The sequence below is a fragment of the Pristiophorus japonicus genome, unplaced genomic scaffold, assembly GCF_044704955.1.
Source record: "Pristiophorus japonicus isolate sPriJap1 unplaced genomic scaffold, sPriJap1.hap1 HAP1_SCAFFOLD_89, whole genome shotgun sequence".
Taxonomy (NCBI): Eukaryota; Metazoa; Chordata; class Chondrichthyes; family Pristiophoridae; genus Pristiophorus; species Pristiophorus japonicus.
In genome coordinates, this window is record NW_027254813.1 from 2,758,911 (window position 1) to 2,786,182 (window position 27,272).

Consider the following 27,272-nt stretch of genomic DNA (forward strand, 5'->3'; position numbering starts at 1 on the left):
TGGCTGCGGCGGAGATTAACACTTACAGAAGGTAGGTACTGCAGGGAGTTTCATGGCCAGAGTGATCTCCTGGACTAGTTTCCATCACTTAGATGGGTTGGAGAGGAATTTCATAGATTTTATTTTCCCAAATTGTCCTAGGTTTTTTTTAAATCTGTACTTTAGCCTCTCCCAGAAGATCACATGGATTCGGGTGGAGTGGAGTGTATACGCTGTGATATATCGCAATTGTGTGGGACAGGCTTGATGGACCAGATGGTCTTTACCTGTCCGTCATTTTACGTATGTATTAAAATGCTTCATCTACACTGTCCCATTTAACACTACCAGAGCAGGTACAGCACGGCTTAGATACAGAATAAATCTCAGGCCCCGAATTAGAGCCCACAGGCCCCGTGGTGACAGGCTCCGGGTGAGCGGTGTCACTGGCCGCCATCTTGCACAGGGCGGGATCAGGGCGCATGCGTGGCCATCTTCGTTCAGGATCAGAGAGTGGGCGGGGCTTCAGAGTCTCTGTTCCCAACTGGGTCCCAGTGCCCGGGAGATGGAGCATCCTGGGCAACACATTTTTCTTCTTCATAGAATCAGAGACTGGTTACAAAATGGAAGGAGGCCATTTGCCCGTCGAGCCCATGCCGGCTCTCTGCAAGAGCTTCTGCTAATCCCACTCCAGCTACTCTGACCAGACCTCTAATGATTTTGAACACCTCTGTCAAATCTCCTCTCAATCTTCTCTGTTCTGAGAACAACCTCAACTTCTCCAGACTATCCACGTAATTGAAGTCCCTCATCCCTGGATTCATTCTCGTAAATCTTTTCTGCACGCTCTTAAAAGGCCTTCGCATGCTTACTAAAATGTGGTAGCCAGAATTGCTCCAGTTCAGTCCACAAGCTCCCCGCTGGAGTGGAACTATACTGCAGAACCAGTGGGAACCTGTTCAACCTTTCTTCGTCTCCAGGCCAGGTCCAAGACCACCTCAATCTCTGTCGTTGAGCTACCGTACGCGGATAATACCTGTGTCTGCGCACATATAGAGGCTGAACTTCAAATCATAGTCGACGTATTTACTGACGTTACGAAAGCATAGGCTTTACACTAAACATCCATAAGAGAAAGGTCCTCCACCAGCCTGTCCTCGCCACATAGCACTCCCCACTTCACCCACCCCCCGTAGTCATCAAAATCCATGGCACGGCCCTGGACAGTGTGAACCATTTCCCATACCTCAGGAACCTCTTGTCAGCAAGAGCAGACATTGACGACAAGATTCAACACCGCCTCCAGTGCAGCCTTCGGCCGCTTGAGGAAAAGTGTCTTTGAAGACCACGTCCTCAAATCTACAACCAAGCACATGGTCTACAGGGCTGTTGTAATACCCACCCTCCTGTATGGCTGAGAGACATGGACTATGTACAGTAGACACCTCAAGTTGCTGGAGAAATACCAATAACGATGTCTCCGCAAGATCATACAAATTACCTGGGAGGACAGACACACAAACGTTAGCGTCATCGACCAGGCCAACATCTGCAGCATTGAAGCACTGACCACATTTGATCAGCTCCGCTGGGCAGGCCACATTGTTCGCATGCCAGACACGAGACTCCCAAAGCAAGCACTCTACTCAGAACTCCTTCACAGCAAACGAGCCAAAGGTGTGGCTGATGAAATGTTACAAGGACACCATCAAAGCCTCCCTGATACACCTGGGAGTCCCTGGCTAAAGACCGCCCTAAGTGGAGGAAGAGCATCCGGGAGGGCGCTGAGCACCCCTAGTCTCATCGCCGAGAGCATGCAGAAATCAACCGTGGCATCAAAAAGGGCGTGCGGCAACCTGTCCCACCCACCCCTTCCCTCAACGACTATCTGTCCCACCTGTGACAGGGACTGTGGCTCTCGTATTGGACTGTTCAGCCACCAAAGGACTCATTTTTAGAGTGGAAGCATGTCTTCCTCGATTCGAGGGACTGCCTATGATGATGATGACGACCCAGAACTGCACACAATACTCCAGTTGAGGCCGAACCAGTGTTTTATGCAGGTTCAACATAATATCCACACTTCTGTACTCTATACCTCTATTCATGAAAAATAGGATCCCGTAAGTCTTTGTAACCACTTTCTCAACCAGCACTGCCACCCTCAGTGATTGGTGCACACATACTCCTGGGTCTCTCTGTTCACGCACCCCTTTACAATTGTACCCTTTAGCTTATATTTCCTCTCCTCTTTCTTCCGACAAAGATGTATCACTTTTGAACATTTCTACGTTAAATTTCATCTGCCACATAGACACGCTGGTGTAATGAGTGGGCTGTTCAGCCACCAAAGGACTCATTTTTAGAGTGGAAGCTAGTGGGTCTAAACACATTGGAGTGCAGAAGAATGAGAGGTGATTTTATCGAAACATAAGGTAATAAGGGGGTTCGAAGTCTATCACCACCTCCTCACGGTTCACTGTACTTCCAAGTTTTGTGTGAGCTGTAGATTTGGAAATTGTGCCCTGTACATAGGTCATTAATATAGATCAAAAAAAGCAGTGGACCCAATACCGACCCCTGGGGAACACCACTTCCTCCAGTCTGAAAAACAACCATTCACCACGACTGTTTGTGTCACTTAGCCACTTTCATATCCATGCTGCCACTGTCCCCGTTATTCCATGGGCTTCGATTTTTCTGGTATTGGTAACACGCCTGGGATCAGTAAACACAAAACCCAGTCTGTTAATCACTTTCAGCTACTGGACTTAGCATGTACCCCACAGCATCTCTTCTACCTTCAATATGTGAATAGAGCATCACGCCTGCAAACCTGGTTTAAGTTTATATCCACTCAGCAAATCTATTAAAGAAAAGCCTATAGGCCAATGACACACTGTTAAGGTGCCAGTGTGTTGCTGGTTTGATTGGCATTTTGCCTGTAATAGACTCTGTATTTTGGTCTCCATATTTACAAAAGGATATATCTGCATTGGAGTCTGTTCGGAGATGGTTCACTCGGTTGATTCTGGAGATGAGGGGATTGACTTATGAAAATAGGTTGAGTAGATTGGGCCTAAACACATTGGAGTGCAGAAGAATGAGAGATGATTTTATCGAAACATAAGATAATAAGGGGGTTCGACAAGGTGGATGCTGAGAGGATATTTCCACTCATAGGGGAAACTAAAAGAAGGAGACATAGTCTTAGAATCAGGGACCACCCAATTAAAACTGAGATGAGGAATTTCTTCTCTGAGGGTTGTAAATCTGTGGAATTCTCTGCCCAGGAGAGCTGTGGAGGCTGGGTCTTTGAATATATTTCAGGCGGAAACATAGACAGATGTTTGAGCGATTAAGGGAGTAAAGGATTATGGGCAGTGGGCAGGGAAGTGGAACTGAGTCCATGATCAGATCAGCCATGATCTTATTGAATGGCGGAGCAGGCCCGAGGGGTCAAATGGCCTACTCCAGCTCCTATTTATTATGTTCTCATGTTCTAACTGAACATTTCTCCCTGTCTAACCTTGTCTGTAATGAAATATGTGTCATTTAATAAGCCTCAAGTCCTTGCTCATGTCTGCTGCAGATTCCAGAGTTGATTCCAGAGATGAGGGGGTTGACTTATGACGATAGGTTGATTAGGTTGGACCTAGACACATTGGAGTTCAAAAGAATGAGGTGATCTCTGTGTGGCCCTGAAGGACTGTGTCCAGGCTGAAGTTCTGTTCCCCCACAGAATGTCCTTTCTCAGCTCCAATCAGGTGATGCGAAACACTCAGGTGGTAAAGACAAAAATCCACAGCAATGTGTTGAAAGCAACACTAATTTGTGTGTCTATATCCCAAATATTAAACTCCAATCCAGTTACAGGAGTTATTAACATCAGCGTTACAGGATTTATAAACCCCAACTATCAGAATTAACACAATTTAGTCCAGGATGTGATTACCAGCAGCAATAACAACAGAATCCAACCCCTGCAGTCACTTGTGAACTCGCTGGTGTCTCAGCAGGTTGCCTGACAGAGAGAATCCCTTCCCACACTCAGAACAGGTGAACGGCCTCTCCCCAGTGTGAACTCGCTGGTGTGTCAGCAGGTGGGATGACCGAGTAAATCCCTTCCCACACTCAGAACATTTAAAAGGTCTCTCCCCAGTGTGAACTCGCTGGTGTTTCAGCAGGTGGGATGATGCAGTGAATCCCTTCCCACAGTCAGAGCAGGTGAACGGCCTCTCCCCAGTGTGAAGTCGCTGGTGTATCAGCAGGCTGGATGATGCAGTGAATCTCTTCCCACACTCGGAGCAGGTGAATGGCCTCTCCCCAGTGTGAACTCCCTGGTGTATCAGCAGGCTGGATGATACAGCGAATCCCTTCCCACACTCGGAGCAGGTGAACGGCCTCTCCCCAGTGTGAACTCGCTGGTGTATCAGCAGGCTGGATGATGAAGTGAATTCCTTCCCACAGTCGGAGCAGGTGAACGGCCTCTCCCCAGTGTGAACTCGCTGGTGTATCAGTAGGTGGGATAACTGAATGAATCCCTTCCCACAGTCGGAGCAGGTGAATGGCCTCTCCCCAGTGTGAACTCGCTGGTGTTTCAGCAGGTGGGATGATGTAGCGAATCTCTTCCCACAGTCGGAGCAGGTGAACGGTCTCTCCCCAGTGTGAACTCGATGGTGTATCAGCAGGTCGGATGACTGAATGAATCCCTTCCCACAGTCGGAGCAGGTGAACGGCCTCTCCCCAGTGTGAACTCGTCGATGTGTTTCCAGCTGGGACGGGCAGTTGAAACGTTTCCCACAATCCCCACATTTACACGGTTTCTCCCCAGTGTGACTGCACTTGTGTCTCTCCAGGTTGGACGATCGACTGAAGCCTTGTCCACACACAGAGCACGTGTACCGTTTTTCCCCACTGTGAACGGTGCCTTCTGCTTCCATGGTCAAAAGCTGATGATATTCCAGTCCCGATGTATTGAGTGACAGTCAGATCTTGAGGTGATGTTTGGTTTGAGCTTCCAGTCTACAAATCCTTCCCTTTTAACACCCTGTAAAGTGAATTTTAAACAGGAAAAAGTGAGTGTGAGAGAGAACCCACAAAAACACAAAGGCAGGTTGTGAAATTGAGCTTAATGAGTCTGGTCATTTGTGGGGCCGGCACTAGAAAAAAGTGACCATGAAAGCTGCCGGATTGTCATAAAAACACATCTGGGTCAGTACTGTCCTTCAGGGAAGGGAACACACTCCCTCGACAGGCCCACATGGGAAATTGTTGTTCCCACTGGGCCCAGAATTACTGGGGGTGATACCCAGAAGCTTCTCCCCCATCTCAATCCAGCTCAAACTGATGTAACAAACAGACCCACACAGGAGGCCAGTGAGTGACTTCCACATCCAGCGCCCACCCTGATACAGAGCGGCTGGGAATTGCTGGGCCTGCTGTATAAATGTAAGTTGTTGTTTGCCTGGTGTGGGGGAGGTGCTGCCCCCAGGGGTTGCTGGGGCCGGGCCCGGTGGCTCTGACTCGGGGCCCGAGAGCCGCGCTTGGCATTGCCCGGGGACCGAGAGCCGCACTCGGTGTTGTCCGGTGACCGAGAGCCTCACTCGGTGTTGCCCGGGGACTGAGAGCCACACTCGGTGTTGTCCGGGGACTGAGAGCCACACTCGGTGTTGCCCGGGGACTGAGAGCCACACTCGGTGTTGTCCGGGGACTGAGAGCCACACTCGGTGTTGCCCGGGGAATGAGAGCCACACTCGGTGTTGCCCGGGGCCCGGGAGCCGCACTCGGTGTTGCCCGGGGACTGAGAGCCACACTCGGTGTTGTCCGGGGACTGAGAGCCACACTCGGTGTTGCCCGGGGACTGAGAGCCACACTCGGTGTTGTCCGGGGACTGAGAGCCGCACTCGGTGTTGCCCGGGGAATGAGAGCCACACTCGGTGTTGCCCGTGTACTGAGAGCCGCATTCGGTGTTGCCCGGGGCCCGGGAGCCGCATTCGGTGTTGCCCGGTGACTGAGAGCCGCACTCGGTGCTGCCCGGGGACTGAGAGCCGCACTCAGTGTTGCCCGGGGCCCGGGAGCCGCACTCGGTGTTGCCCGGTGACTGAGAGCCGCACTCGGTGCTGCCCGGGGCCCGAGAGCCGCACTCAGTGTTGCCCGGGGCCCGGGAGCCGCACTCGGTGTTGCCCGGGGACTGAGAGCCGCACTCGGTTAAAAAGGAGGCAGACAAAAAGCAGGAAACTATAGACCAGTTAGCCTAACATCTGTGGTTGGGAAAATGTTGAAGAGTTCATTTTTAAAGAATCAATAGCACGACATTTGGAAAAGCATAATTCGGTCAGGCAGAGTCAGCATGGATTTATGAAGGGGAAGTTAAGTTTGACAAATTTGCTGGAATTCTTTGAGCATGTAATGAACAGGGTGGATAAATTGGGTCTTTTGTATTTGGATTCCCAGAAGACATTTGACAATATGCCACATAAAAGGTTACTGCACAAGATAAAAGTTCACGGGGCTGGGGGTAATATATTAGCATGGATAGAGGATTGGCTAACTAACAGAAAACAGAGAGTTGGGGTAAATGGTTCATTCTTGGGTTGGCAATCAGTGACTAGTGGGGTGCCGCAGGGATCAGTGCTGTGACCCCAGCTATTAACAATCTATATTAACGACTTGGAAGAAGGGACCAACTTTAACGTAGCCAAGTTTGCTGACGATATGAAGATGGGAGGAAAAGCAACGTGTGAGGAGGACACAAATAATCTGTAAAAGGACATAGACAGGCTAAGTGAGTGGGCAAAAATTTGGCAGATGGAGTATAATGTTGGAAAGTGTGAGGTCATGCATTATGGCAGAAAAAAATCGAAGAGCAAGTTATTATTTAAATGGAGAGAGATTGTAAAGTGCCGCAGTACAGCGGAACCTGGGGGTAATTGTGCATGAAACACAAAAGGTTAGTATGCAGGTGCAGCAAGTGATCAGGAAGGCCAATGCAATCTTGGCCTTTATTGCAAAGGGGCTGGAGTATAAAAGCAGGGAAGTCTTGCTACAGTTACACAGGGTATTGGTGAGGCCACACCTGGAATACTGCATGCAGTTTTGGTTTCCATATTTATGAAAGGATACACTTGCTTTGCAGGAAGTTGAGAGAAAGTCCACTGAGTTGTTTCCGGAGATGAGGGGGTTGACTTATGAGAAAAGGTTGAGGAGGTTGGGCCTCTACTCATTGAATTCAGAAGAACGAATGAGAGGTGATTTATCGAAACGTATAAGATAATTAGGGGGTTTGACAAGGTGGTAGCAGAGAGGATGTTTTCACTGATCGGGGAGACTAGAAATAGGGGCCATAATCTTAGAATAAGGGGCCCTCCATTTAAAACTGAGATGAGGAGGAATTTCTTCTCTGAGGGTGGTAAATCTGTGGAATTCGCTGCCTCAGAGAGCTGTGGAATCTGGGACATTGAATATATTTAAGACAGAGATAGACAGTGTCTTAACCGATAAGGGAATAAGGGGTTATGGGGAGTGGGCAGGAAAGTGGACCCGAGTCCATGATCGGATCAGCCATGCTCGTATTAAATGGTGGAGCAGGCTCGAGGGGCCGTATGGCCTGCTCTTGCTCCTATTTTTTATGTTCTTATTTTCTAATGTAGTCTCGTATGGGATTGTGGATTTTACTCATATCTGTCCATCTCTGGTATGTGGATGAGGATTTTACTCTGTATGTTAGTTTCTGATACGAGAGCGTGGATTTTATCCTGTTCCTGTCAATTTCTGGTAATTGCCTGTGGGTTTCATTCTGTATCAAAAAGGGCCACATTACAACATAATTCTAAAAGGATAAAGAGTGTTAAAAAAAAAGCCTGAAGACTCTGAGTCTCAAAGTGAGGATCATTGGTAATAAGGTGGACAAATTAACTGCACATATAGCTGTTAATGGATATGATGTAATTGGGATTACAGAGACATGGCTCCAGGGTAACCAAGGCTGGGAACATAATATGCAGGGGTATTCAATATTGAAGAAAGAAAAGGAGGTGGGGTAGAGTTAATGGTAAAAGAGGAGGTTAATGCAATAGTAAGGAAGGACATTGGCTGGGATAATGTGGAATCTGTATGGGTCGAGCTGCGAAACAACAAAGGGCAGAAAACGTTTGGTGGTCTGTAAACAAACCCAACTAACAGTAGTAGGGAGGTTGGGGATGGCATCAAAAAGGAAATTAGGGAGGCGTGCAATAAGGGTACAGCAGTTACCATAGGTGACTTTTACCTACATATTGATTGGGCGAACCAAACCGGTAGCAATATTGTAGAGGAGGATTTCCTGGAGTGTATAAGGGATGGTTTTCTAGACCAATATGTCGAGGAACCAACTAGAGAGCCGGCCATCCTAGACTGGGTCTTGTGTAACGAGAGAGGATTAATTAGCAATTAGTCGTGCGTGGCCCCATAGGGAAGAGTGACCATAATATGGTAGAATTCTTCATTAAGATGGAGAGCGACACAGTTAACTCAGAGACTAGGGTCCTGAACTTGAAGGAAACTTCGATGGTATGAGACGTGATTTGGCTGGGATAAACAGGCGAATAATACTTAAAGGGTTGATGGTGGATAGGCAATGGCAGACATTTAAAGATCACATGGATGAATTAAAACTATTATACATCCCTGTCTGGCGTAAAAATAAAACATGAAAGGTGGCTCAACCGTGGCTAACCAAGGAAATTAGGGACAGTGGCACATAAATTGGCCTGAAAAAGCAGCAAACCTGAGGACTGGGAGCAATTTAGAATTCAGCAGAGGAGGACTAAGGGTGTAATAAGGAGGGGGAAAATAGAACATGAGAGTAAGCTTGCAGGGAACATAAAAAACTGACTGCAAAAGCTTCTATAGATATGTGAAGAGAAAAAGATTAGTGAAATCTAATGTCGGCCCCTTGCAGTCAGAATCAGGTGAATTTATAATGGGGAACAAGTAAATGGCAGACCAATTGAACAAATGCTTTGGTTCTGTCTTCACTAAGGAAGACACGAATAACCTCCCGAAAATACTAGGGGACCGAGGGTCTAAGGGGAAAGATGAACTGAGGGAAATCCTTATTAGTCAGGAAATGGTTGCAGGGAAACTGATGGGACTGAAGGCCGATAAATCCTCAGGGTCTGATAGTCTGCGTCCCAGAGTAATTAAAGAAGTGGCCCTAGAAATAGTAGATGCATTGGTGGTCATTTTCCAACATTCTATAGATTCTGGATCAGTACCTATGGATTGGAGGGTAGCTAATGTAAACCCACTTTTTAAAAAATGAGGGAGAGAGAAAACAGGGAATTATAGACCGGTTAGCCTGACATCGGTGGTGGGGAAAATGCTGGAATCAATTATTAAAGATGTAATAGCATAGCATTTGGAAAGCAGTGACAGGATCGGTCCAAGTCAGCATGGATTTATGAAAGGGAAATCATGCTTGACAAATCTTCTTGAGTTTTTTGTGGATGTAACTAGTAGAGTGGATAAGGGAGAACCAGTGGATGTGATGCATTTGGAATTAAAAAAGGCTTTTGACAACGTCCCACACAAGAGATTAGTGTGCAAAATTAAGGTACATAGTATTGGTGTGGAGGGAGAACTGCTTGGCAGACAGGAAGCAAAGAGTGGGTATAAACGTGTCCTTTTCAGAATGGCAGGCATTGACTAGTGGGGTGCCGTAAGGTTCAGTGCTGGGATCTCAGTAATTTACAACATCCATTAATTATTTAGATGAGGGAATTTAACGTAATATCTACAAATTTGCAGATGATACTAAGCTGGGTGGCAGTGTGAGCTGTGAGTAGGATGCTAAAAGGCTGCAGGGTGACTTGGACAGGTTAGGTGAATGGGCAATTGCATGGCAGATGCAGTATAATGTGGATAAATGTGAGGTTATTCACTTTGGGTGCAAAAACAGGAAGGCAGATTATCTGAATGGTGACAGATTAGTAAAATGGGAGGTGCAAAGAGACCTGGGTGTCATGGTACATCAGTCACTGAAGGTAGACATGCAGGTCCAGCAGGCAGTAAAGAAAGCAACTGGCATGCTGGCCTTCATAGCAAGGCGATTTGAGTATACGAGCAGGGAAGTCTTACTGCAATTGTACAGGGCCTTGCTGAGACCACACCTTGAGTATTGTGTGCAGTTTTGGTCTCTTAATCTGAGGAAGAACGTGCTTGCTATTGAGGGACTGCAGCGAAGGTTCACCAGACTAATTCCCGGGATGGCAGTACTGACATATGAAGAAAGACTGGATCGGCTAGGCTTACACTCACTGGAATTTAGAAGAATGAGAGGGGATCTCATAGCAACATATAAAATTATGATGGAACTGGACAGGTTAGAGGCAGGAAGAATGTTACTGATGTTGGGGAAGTCCAGAATCAGGGGTCACAGTCTAAGGATAAGGGGTAAGCCTTATCGGACTGAAATGAGGAGAAACTTTTTCACCCAGAGTGGTAAACCTGTGAAGTTCTCTACCACAGAAAGTTGTGGAGTACTGTTTGTTGGATTTATTCAAGAGGGAGTTAGATGTGGCCCTTACGGTTAAGGGGCTCAGGGGGTATGGAGAGAAAGCGGGAGTGGGGTACTGAAGTTGCATGATGAGCCATGATCATATAGAATGGTGGTGCAGGCTAGAAGGGCCGAATGGCCTACTCCTGCACCTATTTTCAATGTTTCAATGTATCTTTCCATTCTTGGTGAGTGAGTGTGTATTTTGTGCTGTATCTGTCCATCTCTGTGATGTGAATGTGAGCTCTACTGCATACCCGTCATTCTCCAGTATGTTAGTATTGTTCTACTGTGAACCCCCAATCTCTTATAGTATTGGTTTTACTTTCTAACTGTCAATTTGTGTTATGGAGGTGAGTGTTTATGCTGAATCTGTCGGTCTCTGGTAAATGAGTCTGAGTTTCACTCTGTTTCTATCTGTGTCTGCGATGTGAGTGTGGGCCTTTCTCTGTATCTCCATTTCTGTTATGGGAGTCTAGGTTTTATTCTGTACCCGTCAAGTTCTGATATGTGATTGTGGGCCTTACTCTATAACTGCCAGTTTCTGTTTAATTGCGAGTGGGCTTTCCTTTGTACCTGTCAGTTTCTGGAATGAAAGAGAGCTCTTTACCTTGTACCTGTCAATTACTGGTTTGTGAGTCTGTGCATGTCACTGTATGTCAATTTATGTTATGGGAATATGGATTGTAATAAGTCAGCCTCTGATGTGTGAGTGTGGGTTTTATACTGTATTTCTCAGTCTCTCATATGCAAATGTGTGTATTTTTCTGTAACTGTCGAGTTTTGTTGTGTGTTCAGGTTTAATCTGTGCTTCTCAGTTTCTGCTATGTTAGACTGTACCTATTTGTTCCTGCTTCTTGATTGTATGTTTTAGACTGTACCTGTCAGTTGCTGCTATGTGAGTGTGGAATTTACTCTGTATCTGCTTGTCTCTGGTATGTGAACATGAGAATCAATTGAACTTTTAACCTGTATTTCTCTGATATGTGTGTGAAGATTTTGCCTTCTACCTGTCATTGTTCAGATATGTGTGTGTGGGTTTTATTCTGCCCCTATCAGTTTCTGCGATGCAAGTAAAAACTTTACTGACTGCCTTTCAGTTTTTCGATATGTGCTCATGGGATTTACACTTTACCTGTCACTCTCTGGTATGCAAGTGGGGATTTTATTCTGTTACTGCCACTTTCATATATGTGGGTGTGTGTTGTATACTGTATCTGTCAGTCTGTGGTACGGGAATGTGGGGTTTATTCTGCACCTGTCATCTTCTGGTATGTTCGGGGGGTTTAAATACTGAATCTGTCAGATTCTGAAACATGAATATGGCTTTTGCTCTGTACCCATCAGCTTCTGATATGCTAATGTGGTTTATACTATCTGTTTGACATTTTTTCTGATAGATGATTGTCTTTTATTCTCTACCTGCCAGTTTCTGGCAAGTGAGTGTGGGTGTTTAATGTACCTGTCAGTGTGATCTGTTTCAATGGTGAAACAGCATGTGATTCTACTGCTCCATGTGGCTGTAAGATTCACAATGTAACTCTGTCACTTCGGATCACTGTGGGACTGACAGCTTCTGCTGTCTGTGACAATAGACTTGAGGCCAGTTCTGTGTGTCTGCGCTCTGTGAGTGATAATCTACTTACTGTGTGTGAGAAGGAGCTGCCTGCACTGTTCCTTGTGTTCTGGGTGGAGGAAAGATCACATTTGTTCTGGCTGGTTGAATAATTTTGCTGTGAGAATAATAATACGAGAACATTATTAGTTCTAAGATATGGATGCAGGAGAGAATATGATGTACCTGAGGGAGCAACAATGTAGCTCTCAATCACCAGCAACACGGTTTTGGAGAACTCAGCTCACCGAAACAATATAACCCGTCTTTAAAATATCTTCTCCCACACTCCTCTCCTGTTGCCTGCAATAGATGACTTTGTGAGACTCCCCACATCCTCACTGTCAGGCTGTTTCCCCCGGACTCAATGCTGATCTCTGAGCCCATCTGCGGACACGCTCCCAAAGTGCTGTGCTGCTGTAAGGAGGCTGCTGCTCGCTGCCTTCCCCCGGGGCTACTGTGTCACCATTCCTGGCTGTTTTAAACCATCTTCTTCTGCTCACTGAGTGAATGGTGATTGCAGGCAGTGCTGGGGGAGGGGAAGGTGCATGTGCTCTTCTGCTCACTGGGAATTGACACAGGGGGTGGGGCTGAACCGTGCATGCGCAGCTCTCTGCAATAATTCAGCCTGTTAAAATCAAAGTGCACTTTTCCCAATTTACTTTTATCAGAATCTGAGCAAAGGAACTGGGCTTGGGGGGAAAGGACAGAGAATGATTAAAGCTGGGAGCTTTGTCCCTTGGAGATGCTCAATTTGAGATCATTCTGTGCAGGGTGTTTCTCTCCATGAGCCCATCTTCACAAAGCTATCCTGCAGCAACATCGGAGGGGTGAGGGAGTGGGAGTGTTTGCTGGGACCGTGCAGGAGTTAATATCTAACAGAAACAATCTGAGATCAGTTTAATTAGAGTAAAATACTCGGTCACTGAGAGTAATACCGAAGTGGATAATCAAGGGGCTTTCATGAGGCAGGAACTTAATACAATCACTATTCATTATGAAGTAGAACTCGATAAAATAATGGGACTAAAGGCATACAAGTCACCTTGCCCTGATGGCTTACATCGTAAGGTCTTAAGAGAAGTGGCTGCAAAGATGGTGGACACATTAGTTGTAATCTACCAAAATTCCATGGATTCTGGGGTGGTCCCAACAGATTGGAAACCAAAAATGTAATGCCTCTATTTAAAAAAGGAGGCAGACAAAAAGCAGGAAACTATAGACCAGTTGGCCTAACATCTGTCATTGGGAAAATGCTGGAGACCATTATTAAGGAAGCAGTCGCGGGACATTTGGAAAAGCATGATTCAATCCAGCAGAGTCAGTATCGCTTTATGAAAGGGAAATCATGTTTGACAAATTTGCTGGAGTCCTTTGATGATGTAAGAAGCAGAATAGATAAGGGGGAACCAGTGGATGTGGTGTATTTGGATTTCCAGAAGGCATTTGATAAGGTACCACATAAGAGGTTACTGCACAAGATAAACCTCATAGTGTTGGGGGCAGTATATTAGCATGGAGAGAGGATTGGTTAACTAACAGAAAACAGAGAGTCAGGATAAATGGGTCTTTTTCCGGTTGGCAAATGGTGACTAGTGGGGTACCGCAGGTATCGGTGCTGGTTCCTCAACTATTTACAATCTATATTAATGACTTGGAAGAAGGCACCGAGTGTAATAGAGCCAAGTTTGCCGATGATACAAAGATGGGGGGGAAAGCAAATCGAGAACACAAAAAATCTGCAAAGGGATATAGACAGGCGAAATGAGTGGGCAAAAATTTGTCAGATGTAGTATAATATGGGAAAATGTGAGGTTATCCACTTTGGCAGAAATAATAGAAAAGCAAATTATAATTTAAATGGAGAAAAATTGCAAAGTGCTACAGGACAGAGAGACCTGAGGATGTTTGTGCATAAAACACAAAAAGTTAATGTGCAAGTACAGCAAGTAATCAGGAAGGCAAATGGAACATTGGCCTTTATTGCAAGGGGGATAAAGCAGATAAGTCCTGCTACAACTGTACAGGGTATTGGTGAGACCACACCCAGAATACTGCATGCAGTTTGGTCTCTGTATTTAAGGAAGGATATACTTGCATTGGAGGGTCTTCAGAGGTTAATTCTGGCGATGAGGAGATTGTCTTATGAGGATAGGTTGATTAGGTTGGTCCGATACACATTGGAGTTCAAAAGAATGAGAGGTGATCTTATTGAAACATATAACGAGGGGACTGGACAAGGTGGATCCAGAGAGGATATTTCCACTCAGGGTAAACTAAAACTAGTGTGCATAGTCTCAGAATAAGGGGCCACCCATTTAAAACTGAGATGAGTAGAAATTTATTCGCTCAGAGGGTTGTAAATCTGTGGAATTCTCTGCCCGAGAGCTGTGGAGGCTGGGTCATTGAATGTATTTAAGGCAGAGATAGACAGATTTTTGAGCAATAAGGGATTAAAGGGTGATGGGGAGCGGGCAGGGAAGTGGAGGTGAGTACATGAATAGATCAGCCATCATCTTATTGAATGGCAGAGCAGGATCCAGGGGCCAAATGATCCACTCCTGCTCCTATTTCTTAGATTATTATGTTCTTATGAGATAATAACCCTGTGACTGTATATGGGGACTCTAACCCTGGGACTGTACATGGGGACTCTAACCCTGGGACTGTACATGGGGACTCTAACCCTGGGACTGTGCGTGGGGACTCTAAACCTGGGACTGTACGTGGGGACTCTAACCCTGGGACTGTACATGGGGACTCTAACCCTGGGACTGTACCTGGGGACTCTAACCCTGGGACTGTACATGGGGACTCTAACCCTGGGACTGTACATGGGGACTCTAACCCTGGGACTGTACATGGGACTCTAACACTGGGACTGAACATGGGGACTCTAACCCTGGGACTGTACCTGGGGACTCTAACACTGGGACTGTACATGGGGACTCTAACCCTGGGAGTGTACCTGGGGACTCTAACCCTGGGACTGTACATGGGGACTCTAACCCTGGGACTGTACGTGGGGACTTTAACCCTGGGACTGTACATGGGGACTCTAACACTGGGACTGTACATGGGGACTCTAACCCTGGGAGTGTATATGGGGACTCTAACCCTGGGACTGTACATGGGGACTCTAACCCTGGGACTGTACATGGGGACTCTAACCCTGGGACTGTACATGGGGACTTTAACCCTGGGACTGTACATGGGGACTCTAACACTGGGACTGTACATGGGGACTCTAACACTGGGACTGTACATGGGGACTCTAACCCTGGGAGTGTATATGGGGACTCTAACCCTGGGACTGTACATGGGGACTCTAACCCTGGGACTGTACATGGGGACTCTAACCCTGGGACTGTACATGGGGTCTCTAACCCTGGGACTGTACATGGGGACTCTAACACTGGGACTGTACATGGGGACTCTAACCCTGGGAGTGTATATGGGGACTCTAACCCTGGGACTGTACATGGGGACTCTAACCCTGGGACTGTACATGGGAACTCTAACCTTGGGACTGTAGCAGGGGACTCTAACCCTGGGACTGTACATGGGGACTCTACCCTGGGACTGTACATTGGTTCTCTAACCCTGGGACTGTACATGGGGTCTCTAACCCTGGGAATGAACAGCTCTGGGGCTTTCCTGTTACAATTGTCTGGGATGTAACCAGAAGCTTAGCACTGAGCAGCGCCTTTAGGAGATGGTGAGAAATCCGAGGTGTCAGAATATAACTCAGCTGTTACTTTACCAAGATGGCCGCGCATGCGCTTTGCTGCTAACTGACAAAGATGGCGGAGGACTGACCCTGCCTTCCTGTACAAAGATGGTCGCCGTTATGCGGCCTGTGACCGGGAGAAAGCCTCGAGGCTGCAGCCGCCGATATTCCGGTTATTATTCCGGGCTTCCGGAAGGCACCAGGTGTTTATGAAGCCTCCCCGACTCCCCGCTGGTCCATTACTCACCTCCGCCCCGCTGAAAGTGAGCTGTTTCACGGAGCACATTTCACCACAGCCGCTCCGCCATTACACGCACCGCGCATGCTCCAAATACAGCCAGTTCCCGCGCGTGCGCACTGGTCCCCTAAAATCTGGGGTCGGCACATTCTCCATCGCGGGGAATGCTGGGTAAATACCCAAGACAACTTAAGTGACTGGGACAGGATTTACTGGCCTCCCATTGGGCACTGAACCATGTTCATTCTGGCACTGAGACTTTGTTTCTGCTGCTCCAATAACCCTGTCCCTGAGCTGGAGATTAGTGTTCTGTCTCAGTATTGTTTCAAACACCGGGTGTCCAATATTTCATTTCTCCACAACCATCATCATCATCACAGGCAGTCCCTGGAAGCGAGGATGATTTGCTTCCACGCCAAAAAGGAATGAGTTCACAGGTGTTTTAATGAAGGACCTAGTATTCCAGATCCCGAGCTACATCTTGAAGGGTGGAACCTGCCTGTGTTTGGATTTTGCACACCAGTCACCACACTGGCTTGTCAGAGCTCGGTCTTGGTCCAGTGGCAAGGATTACCCCAGACGACTGTAGACCAGCTGTGCTGCACGGACTGAGCGCACACATATACAAGTTTGGGCTGGCCCATGCTGCCCTTGGCCCTTGCCGCTTCTGGGCCCTAGACTCATGCCTCTCCTGGGCCCCGGTCACGTCCTTCTATAATCTATTGCCGCTCCTTCGCCCCTCCTGCTGTGCCTGCCCGCACTGCAATTAGCGACGTGACTTTGCAGCCGTTACCATCCTACAATGGAATGCCACCGCCGCACCCTGCTCCCTCTGATGGCCCCGACCTGCTGATGGTCATCCAGGCCGGGTCCGTGCCGCTGCACGGGAGACTAATTCATGTTCCCTTCCCTTCCATTTTGGGCCTTTTCTTACTCTAGATTATTTCACTTCTCACGCAATTCATCTTTTGCGACATCAAATCCCAAGCTTGTTTCGTTTGAGCATACGGCTTGTGGATGTCATACACTGAACCGGCGTGTCTCACTTTACACTCATTTGACGTTCCTTGAAAGAACTATCTTGCTTAAGACTGGAACTCTCTTATTTTCTATATTGTTTAACGATTTTTGAATGCGGTTAATAGATCTCCACACATACTGCATATTGCCTTTGAAATGTTCTGGTCTTTGTAATTGTCTTTGCTAATTTTGATGGGTTATTTGATTATAATTACTTGTTACTAAATGCGTTGCAGAAATTTTTGCATCAAAATAATTGTTTAAACACTTCCTTTATCGGGTCTTTAGCTTCCCCACTGATCTCTGTTTCCTCTTGTGGGGGGAATCTAGAACTAGGTGGCAAAGTCTGAGCATAAGGGGTCACCCATTTTAACCGGAAATGAGGATGAATTTCTTCTCTCAGAGAGTAGTGAATCTATGAAATTCTCTACCCCAGAGAGCAACGGAGGCTGGGTCATTGAATATATTTAAGTTGCAGACAGACTCATTGTTGAAAGATAGGGAAGTCAAGCGTTCTGTGGAGAGGGCAGGGAAGTGGAATTGAGGCCAAGATCAGATCAGCCATGATATTATTGAATGGCAGAGCGGACTCAAGGGGCTAGATGACCTACTTCTGCTCCTATTTCTTATGTTCTTAGCATTAATTATGGGCTGGGTTTAGATGTAGGTTTAGGGGTTAGTGGGTGTGGTTTGTGGCTATGTGTTAGGATTGGGATTAGTGATTGGGCTAGTCAATATGATATTCGGCTTAGGATATAGTGATTAACGTAGAAAGCACTATTGGCAATATAAGTGTCACTGAACTTGCCCTTTTCCATTTCATGTTTTTAACCTCTCACAGACGAGTCACAAAACAGCCTCAAAATGTGTTATTTCAAGGAACCTTCGTTTCTGCGCAAGCCTCATTTCCTCCCTTCTTTTAAATCTCTACAATTCTCACAGAAAAATCAATTAGTGACATTAGATTTGTGGATTTTGGGACAATAACAGACGGATACAGTTGTTGTGCTGGTTACATTTAATCCTCAGCCTGCTTGAAAAGGGCTTCTGACAATAATCTGTCACCAGGCCTCACCAGTCACCGTCTGATTCCACCATCATATCTTCATTCATTACCCACCTTTCCCCTTAACTAGAGCTGCTTTCAGCAGTATGGCCATTCCCCATACTGAGGCTCTCTAATTACCGAGCAGAGCATGAACACCGGCACAGATTGGTTAGTCTGAATGGCCCATTTCTATCCCATATATCTGATGTAATTCTATAGTCTCAGTGTAAGTGGTCCAAGGATTTGGTGCCTCAGTGTTATTGGTCCCTGGATTTGTTGTCACGTTATTAGTAATCCCTCAATTTGCTGTCACGATGTAATTCATCATGGATTTGATGTGTCATTGTAACTGGTCCCTGTATTTGTTGCCTCAGTGTAAGGGGTCCCTGGATTTGATACCTCAATGTAAGTTGTCCCTGGATTTGGAGTCACAATGTATGTGGTCCCTGGATTTGGTGTCAACAACTCCTCGTCGCTGGGACTGAGGGCAAACACGCCGCCCAGCCACGCATTCAGCACTGAATGATCCCACTCAAATCTATTCCCCATTAACACTGCCCACGTCTAACTTCAGTGAAACGCACAATACAAAACATTTTAAAGGAAAAATAAACCCCATGATAGTTCAACAAAGGCAATTAAAGGGCTGTAAATCCCATTCACTCATACACCTTCTTCACCCCTACTCTCCACCTCCCCCTCCCCAACTACTCTTTCAACCCAACTCCCCAACCCCTCACCCCAACTCCTCTATCACCATATTTCTCTCAAACCCTCAACCCAACTCCTCTTTTACGCCTTCTCTCCAAACCCTCCTCACCCAACTCCTCTTTTAACCTACAATTTAATGTTTAACAATACTTACACAAGTCATCCACACTGGAGGTAAATCTCAGGACCTTCTGTGCGATGGTGAGGTGATCACTGGGCAATAAAGTGCAGAGACTGGTGGGAGGCTGCTTATTACCCTCGGTGAGATTTAATCCCCTCTCCCACAGTATACTGCGGACAAGTGGTCACCTTGGTAACATAGAAACATAGAAACGTAGAAACATAGAAAATAGGTGCAGGAGCAGGCCATTCATCCCTTCTAGCCTGCACCGCCATTCAATGAGTTCATGGCTGAACATGAAACTTCAGTACCCCCTTCCTGCTTTCTCGCCATAAACCTTGATCCCCCGAGTAGTAAGGACTTCATCTAACTCCCTTTTGAATATATTTAGTGAATTGGCCTCAACTACTTTCTGTGGTAGAGAATTCCACAGGTTCACCACTCTCTGGGTGAAGAAGTTTCTCCTCATCTCAGTCCTAAATGGCTTACCCCTTATCCTCAGACTGTGACCCCTGGTTCTGGACTTCCCCAACATTGGGAACATTCTTCCTGCATCTAACATGTCTAAACCCGTCAGAATTTTAAACGTTTCTATGAGGTCCCCTCTCATTCTTCTGAACTCCAGTGAATACAAGCCCAGTTGATCCAGTCTTTCTTGATAGGTCAGTCCCGCCATCCCGGGAATCAGTCTGGTGAATCTTCGCTGCACTCCCTCAATAGCAGGAATGTCCCTTCTCAAGTTAGGAGCCCAAAACTGTACACAATACTCCAGGTGTGGCCTCACCAAGGCCCTGTACACTGTAGCAACACCTCCCTGCCCCTGTATTCAAATCCCCTCGCTATGAAGGCCAAAATGCCATTTGCTTTCTTAACCGCCTGCTGTACCTGCATGCTAACCTTCAATGACTGATGTACCATGACACCCAGGTCTCGTTGCACCTTCCCTTTTCCTAATCTGTCACCATTCAGATAATAGTCTGTCTCTCTGTTTTTACCACCAAAGTGGATAACCTCACATTTATCCACATTATACTTCATCTGCCATGCATTTGCCCACTCACCTAACCTATCCAAGTCATTTTGCAGCCTCATAGCATCCTCCTCGAAGCTCACAATGCCACCCAACTTAGGGTCATCCGCAAATTTGGAGATACTGCATTTAATCCCCTCGTCTAAATCATTAATGTACAATGTAAACAGCTGGGGCCCCAGCACAGAACCTTGCGGCACCCCACTAGTCACTGCCTGCCATTCTGAAAAGTACCCGTTTACTCCTACTCTTTGCTTCCTGTCTGACAACCAGTTCTCAATCCACGTCAGCACACTACCCCCAATCCCATGTGCTTTAACTTTGCACATTAATCTCTTGTGTGGGACCTTGTCGAAAGCCTTCTGAAAGTCCAAATATACCACATCAACTGGTTCTCCTTTGTCCACTTTACTGGAAACATCCTCAAAAAATTCCAGAAGATTTGTCAAGCATGATTTCCCTTTCACAAATCCATGCTGACTTGGACCTATCATTTCACCATTTTCCAGATGCACTGCTATGACATCCTTAATAATTGATTCGAGGTTCCAGGAGGTGTTGCTACAGTTGTACGGAATGGTCAGTGTGACATCACTTTCGAATCAAGAGCACACAAGAAATGGGTCATCAATAAATGGGAAAGAGATTGAACACTCTGCAATTACATTGTAAATAAGAGCAAATAAAATGCTGGAAAATAACTGGCGAAGACAATCGCTTATCTCTGTGGAATTCATTGTCAAACATTAAGAATGATGTGTTTTGTTTACATACACGCACACACACACGCATATATAGCAAAGACTTTGTGTGTGCACTTTTCAGTTGTTGTGCTTAACCAGATGCGAAAGAATTTTCGGTCTTTAGGACCTTGCGGGAGCCCACCGGCGGTGCTTGCTGTGTGAGGATAAAAGGAGACCCCGCGCGTTTGCTCCTCCCAAACCTGGGGGAATGGAGCAGATATTTAAAGGGACTCGGACTCCCTTTTCACTGCCTATTTATACTTAAAGGAACAGTGTAGTTTATCTCGGAGTGTCGGGGGACTTCACGAAACGACCTCCCATTAACAGTTGTTCCCTTCTGTACTGTGCAGTGATTGAAAAGCTGTCTATTTCAGTGACTTGCGCCTTTCTAAAATGTCACACACTTTTTGATGATCCATTTGACTTGAATTTGGAAAGACTTCAGAATTGTGCAGTGTGACGAAGGTTTCGTTTAAAGCTGGAGTAAAATGTGTTTCAAAATATCATTTCTAACCCTCCCCCCCATCCCCCAAATTTTAGAACACTCTGCAATACTGACTGGGAAGTTCCCAAGTTCGTTCCTTGATCTGTGCTGTTGGTTGATCTCAGCCAAGGCAGCAGTTCAGTGGTTATAATTGTCCTCGGTACCAGTTGGCTAAATATGATTAAAAATTAGCCAGTGCCCCTGCTCTTGATACCGATCCAATGACCTCAACTGGGAAATGAACTCAACTGGGAAGTGTGTGGTTGTAATTTGAGGGCAGGACTGGACTCGACTCTGATGCCTACCACAGTGGAAATTTGTATCCTGTCCTTAAAGTAACAACGTTTGTAACCTCAATTTGCAGGGTATCAGAAGGTGAGGGTCTACAGCTGGGAAACTGAAACCAAACAACATGGCAAGATTTGAGAGATTCACCGGATTGATCAGGAGCACCCTATCATCAGCCTTTGGAAAAACACCAATCACAGCGGTGAGAAACAGGACACATGTTCTGTGCGTGGATGCACCTTCAACCAATCGTCTAGCCTGTGAGACTCGTGTGGCCAGCTGACTCAACACCGTGAATGTAGGAACAGTGGGAATGGATGCAGATGCACGTTGGGTGGAATGACATCAGGGAGAGACCGTTTACCAGCTGAATGTGGAAAGTGATTCAGTCTCTCATCTCACCAACTGACATTCGAGGACGTAGATAACAGACTTTCTCCTGTGAATATAGAGCTTGGTTACTGGGCCGTGATATTTTTACTTGTTGAGTGTAAACCTTTGCCAATTACTTGACGTGATGGGTTTTCTTGTACATTTTTCTTTAAATACATTTACTGAGTGGATTCAAATTTAAATTGAAACCAGATTTGCACGATTCTCTATTCACACATCGAAGGTGAGAGAGATGCTGCCAGGAACGCGCTAAGTCCTGTAGCAGAAATGGATTAACAGACTGTGTTTCGTGTTTAGTGATCCCAGGCGTGATAGCTATCCCTACTCTGGACACCAAGGCAAGGAGCGGCACTCTGGAAGGTATAATTAACTGGGACTTCTCCCTGAGAGTAACCAAAGGCATGAGAACAGAAACAATCTAGAGATAGAAAGGAGAAAAGGACCAAAATATAACAGGACATCAATTAGTCTCCTCTTATCAAGGATATTTCAAATATCGACACATTGTATTATTTGAAATATCAAAATATTAAACTCCATCCCAGTTTTCGGGGTGAGTAATATCAGCAGAAACAAATCCCAACTGACAGAACGAACACGATTCAGTCAGGATGCGATTAACAGCAGTAATAACAGTAGAACATAACCCGTGCAGTCACTTGTGAACACGCAATTCAGATGACTGAGTGAATCCCTTCCCACACTTCCCCAGTGTGAACTCGCTGGAGTTTCAGCAGGTTGGATGACTGAGTGAACACCTGCCAACACACAGAGTAGGTGACCGGCCTCTCGTCGGTGTGACTGAAGTCTGGGGTCGGCACATTCTTCATCGCGGGGAATTCTGGGTAAATAGGAACAGCCAATCAGTGAATGGAGCAGGATTTACTGGGCTCCCATTGGACACTGAACCATGTTCATTCTGGCACTGAGACTTTGTTTCTGATGCTCTGAATAACCCTGTCCCTGAGCTGGAGATTAGTGTTCTGTCTCAATATTGTTTCAAACACCGGGTGTCCAATATTTCATTTCTCCATAACCATCATCATCACAGGCAGTCCCTGGAAGCGAGGATGACTTCTTGCCACGCCAAAAAGGAATGAGTTCACAGGTGTTGTAATGAAGGACCTAGTATTCCAGATCCTGAGCTACATCTTGAAGGGTGGAAGCTGTCCGTGTTTGGATTTTTTTAACGTGTGGTGGCCGTTGCACACCAGCCACCACACTGGCTTGACAGAGCTCGGTCTTGGTCCAGTGGCAAAGATTACCCCAGACGACTGGAGACCAGCTGTGCTGCACGGACTGAGCACACAAATTTTGCAGTCTGGGCTGGCCCATGCTGACCCTAGGCCCTTGCCCCTTCTGGGCCCCAGACTCATGCCTCTCCTGGGCCCCGGTCAGTTCCTTCTATAATCTCTTGCCGCTCCTTCGCCCCTCCTGCTGTGCCTGCCCGCACTGACATTAGCGACGTGAATTTGCAGCCGTCACCATGCTCCAATGGAATGCCACCGCCGCATAGTGCTCCCTCTGATGGCCCCGACCTGCTGATGGTCATGCAGGCCGGGACCATGCCGCTGCACGGGAGACTAATTCGTGTTCCCTTCCCTTCCATTTTGGGCCTTTTCTTACTCTAGATTATTTCACTTCTCACGCAGTTCATATTTTGCCACATCAAATCCCAAGCTTGTAACGTTTGAGTATACGGCTTGTGGATGTCATACACTGAACCGGCGTGTCTCACTTTACACTCATTTGACGTTCCTTGAAAGAACTATCTTGCTGAAGACTGGAACTCTTATTTTCCATATTGTTTAACGAATGCGGTTAATACATCTCCACACATACTGCATGTGATTGCTTTTGAAATGTTCTGGTCTTTGTAATTGTCTTTGCTCATTTTGATGGGTTAGTTGATTATAATTACTTGTTACTAACATACGTTGCAGAAATTTTTTGCATCAAAATAATTGTTTAACACTTCCTTTATCGGGTCTTTAGCTTCCCCACTGATCTCTGTTTCCTCTTGTGGGGGGAATCGAGAACGAGGTGGCAAAGTCTGAGCATAAGGGGTCGCCCATTTAAAACGGAAATGAGGATGAATTTCTTCTCTCAGAGAGTCGTGAATCTTTGAAATTCTCTATCCCAGAGAGCAATGGACGCTGGTCCATTAAATATATTTAAGTTGCAGATAGACTGATTTTTGAAAGATAGGGAAGTCAAGCGTTATGCGGAGTGGGCAGGGAAGTGGAATTGAGGCCAAGATCAGATCAGCCATGATATTATTGAATGGCAGAGCGGGCTCAAGGGTCTAGATGTCCGACTTCTGCTCCTATTTCTTATGTTCTTAGCATTGATTAGGGGCTGGGTTAGATGTAGGTTTAGGGGTTAGTGGGTGTGGTTTGTGGCTATGTGTTAGGATTGGGATTAGTGATTGGGATAGTCAATATGATATTCGGCTTAGGATATAGTGATTAAAGTAGAAAGCACTATTGGCAATATAAGTGTCACTGAACTTGCCCTTTTCCATTTCATGTTTTTAACCTCTCACAGACGAGTCACAAAACAGCCTCACAATGTGTTAATTCAAGGAACCTTCGTTTCTGCGCAAGCCTCATTTCCTCCCTTCTTTTACATCTCTACATTTCTCACAGAAAAATCAATTAGTGACATTAGATTTGTGGAATATGGGACAATAACAGACGGATACAGTTGTTGTGCTGGTTACATTTAATCATCAGCCTGCTTGACAAGGGCTTCTGACAATAATCTGTCACCAGGCCTCACCAGTCACCGTCTGATTCCACCATCATATCTTCATTCATTACCACACCTTTCCCCCTAACTAGAGCTGCTTTCAGCGGCATGGCCATTCCCCATACTGAGGCTCTCTAATTACCGAGCAGAGCATGAACACCGGCACAGACTGGTTAGTCCGAATGGCCCATTTCTGTCCCATATATCTGATGTAATTCTATAGTCTCAGTGTAAGTGGTCCAAGGATTTGGTGCCTCAGTGTTATTAGTCTCTGGATTTGTTGTCACGGTATTAGTAATCCCTCAATTTGGTGTCACGATGTAATTCATCGTGGATTTGATGTCTCATTGTAAATGGCCCCTGTATTTGTTGCCTCAGTGTAAGGGGTCCCTGGATTTGATGCCTCAGTGTAAGTTGTCAATGGATTTGGAGTCACAATGTATGTGGTCACTGGATTTGCTGTCAACAACACCTCATCACTGGGACTGAGGGCAAACCCGCCGCCCAGCCACGCATTCAGCACAAAATGATCCCACACAAGTCTCTTCCCAATTAAACCTTCCCACATTAATTCACCAGAAATAGTCCAGTGCATGCAAGGAACTGCAACCCCACGTCTAACTTCAGTGAAATACACAATACAAAACATTTTAAAGGAAAAATAAACCCCATGATAGTTCAACAAAGGCAATTAAAGGGCTGTAAATCCCACTCACTCATACACACTCTTCACACCTACTCTCCACCTCCCCCTCCCCAACTACTCTTTCAACCCAACTCCCCAACCCCTCACCCCAACTCCTCAATCACCGCATTTCTCTCAAACCCTCACCCCAACTACTCTTTTACGCCTAATCTCTAAACCCTCCTCACCCAACTCCTCTTTTAACCTACAATTTAATGTTTAACAATACTTACACAAGTCATCCACACTGGAGGTAAATCTCAGGACCTTCTGTGCGATGGTGAGGTGATCACTGGGCAATAAAGTGCAGAGACTGGTGGGAGGCTGCTTATTACCCTCGGTTAGATTTACTCCCCTTTCCCTCAGTATACTGCGGACAAGTGGTCACCTTGGTAACGGAATGGTCATTGTGACATCATTTTCGAAACAGGAGCACATAAGACAATGGGTCATCAATAAATGGTAAAGGGATTGAACACTCTGCAATTACATTGTAAATAAGAGCAAATGAAATGCTGGAAAATAACTGGCGAAGATAACAGCTTATCTCTGTGGAATTCAATGTCAAACATTAAGAATGATGTGTTTTGGTTACACAAACGCGCACACCCACGCATATATAGCAAAGACTTTGTGTGTGAACTTTTCAGTTGTTGTGCTGAACCAGATGCGTCAATTTTTTTGGTCTTTAAGACCTTGCGGGAGCCCACCGGTGGTGCTTGCTGTGTGAGGATATAAGGAGACCACGCGCGTTTGCTCCTCCCAAACCTGGTTGAATGGAGCAGATATTTAAAGGGACCCGGACTCCCTCTTTACTGCCTATTTATACTTAAAGGAACAGTGCAGTTTATCTCGGAGTGTCGGAGGACTTCACGCACCGACCTCCCATTAACAGTTGTTCCCTTCTGTACTGTGCAGTGATTGAAAAGCTGTTGATTTCAGTAACTTGCGCCTTTCTAAAATGTCACACTCTTTTTGATGATCCATTGGACTGAATTTGGAAAGACTTCAGAATGGTGCAGTGTGACGAAAGTTTCGTTTAAAGCTGGAGTAAAATGTCTTTCAAAATATTATTTCTAACCCTCCCCCACCCCCCAAATTTTAGAACAATCTGCAATATTGACTGGGAAGTTCTCAAGTTCGTTCCTTGATCGGTGCTGTTAGTTGATCTTAGCCAAGGCAGCAGTTCAGGGGTTATAATTGTCCTCGGTACCAGTGGGCTAAATATAATTAAAAATTAGTCAGTGCCCATGCTCTTGATACCGATCCAATGACGTCAACTTGGAAATGACCTCAACTGGGAAATGACCACAACTGGGAAGTGTGTGGTTGCAATTTGAGGGCAGGACTGCATTCGACTCTGATGCCTACAACAATGGAAATGTCTATCCTGTACTTAAAGTAACAACGTTTGCAACCTCAATTTGCAGGGTATCAGAAGGTGACGGTCTACAGCTGGGAAACTGAAACCAAACATCACGTCAAGATTTGAGAGATTCACCGGATTGATCAGGATCAACCTATCATCAGCCTTTGGAAAAACACCAATCACAGCGGTGAGAAACAGGACACATGTTCTGTGTGTGGATGCACCTTCAAACAATCGTCTAGCCTGTGAGACTCGTGTGGCCAGCTGACTCAAAACTGTGAATGTTGGGACAGTGGGAATGGATGCAGATGCACGTTGGGTGGAAAGACATCAGGGAGAGACCGTTTACCAGCTGAATGTGAAAAGTGATTCAGTCTCTCATCTCACCAACTGACATTCGAGGACTTAGATAACAGACTTTCTCCTGTGAATATAGAGCTGGGTTACTGGGCCGTGATATTTTTACTTGTTCATCTTGTTGACTGTAAACCTTTGCCAATTACTTGATGTGATGGGTTTACTTGTACATT

General features: G+C 46.1%; 1 long non-coding RNA gene across 1 annotated transcript; it reads right to left on the reverse strand.

The window, feature by feature from the left end:
• Positions 1-4,926: 4,926 nt before the first annotated feature.
• LOC139257624 (uncharacterized) lies at positions 4,927-16,177 on the reverse strand. Its single transcript, XR_011592313.1, has 3 exons — positions 16,109-16,177; positions 12,163-12,249; positions 4,927-5,029 (listed from the first exon to the last, which is right to left on the reverse strand). It is a non-coding gene; the product is annotated as an uncharacterized lncRNA (long non-coding RNA).
• Positions 16,178-27,272: the final 11,095 nt, after the last annotated feature.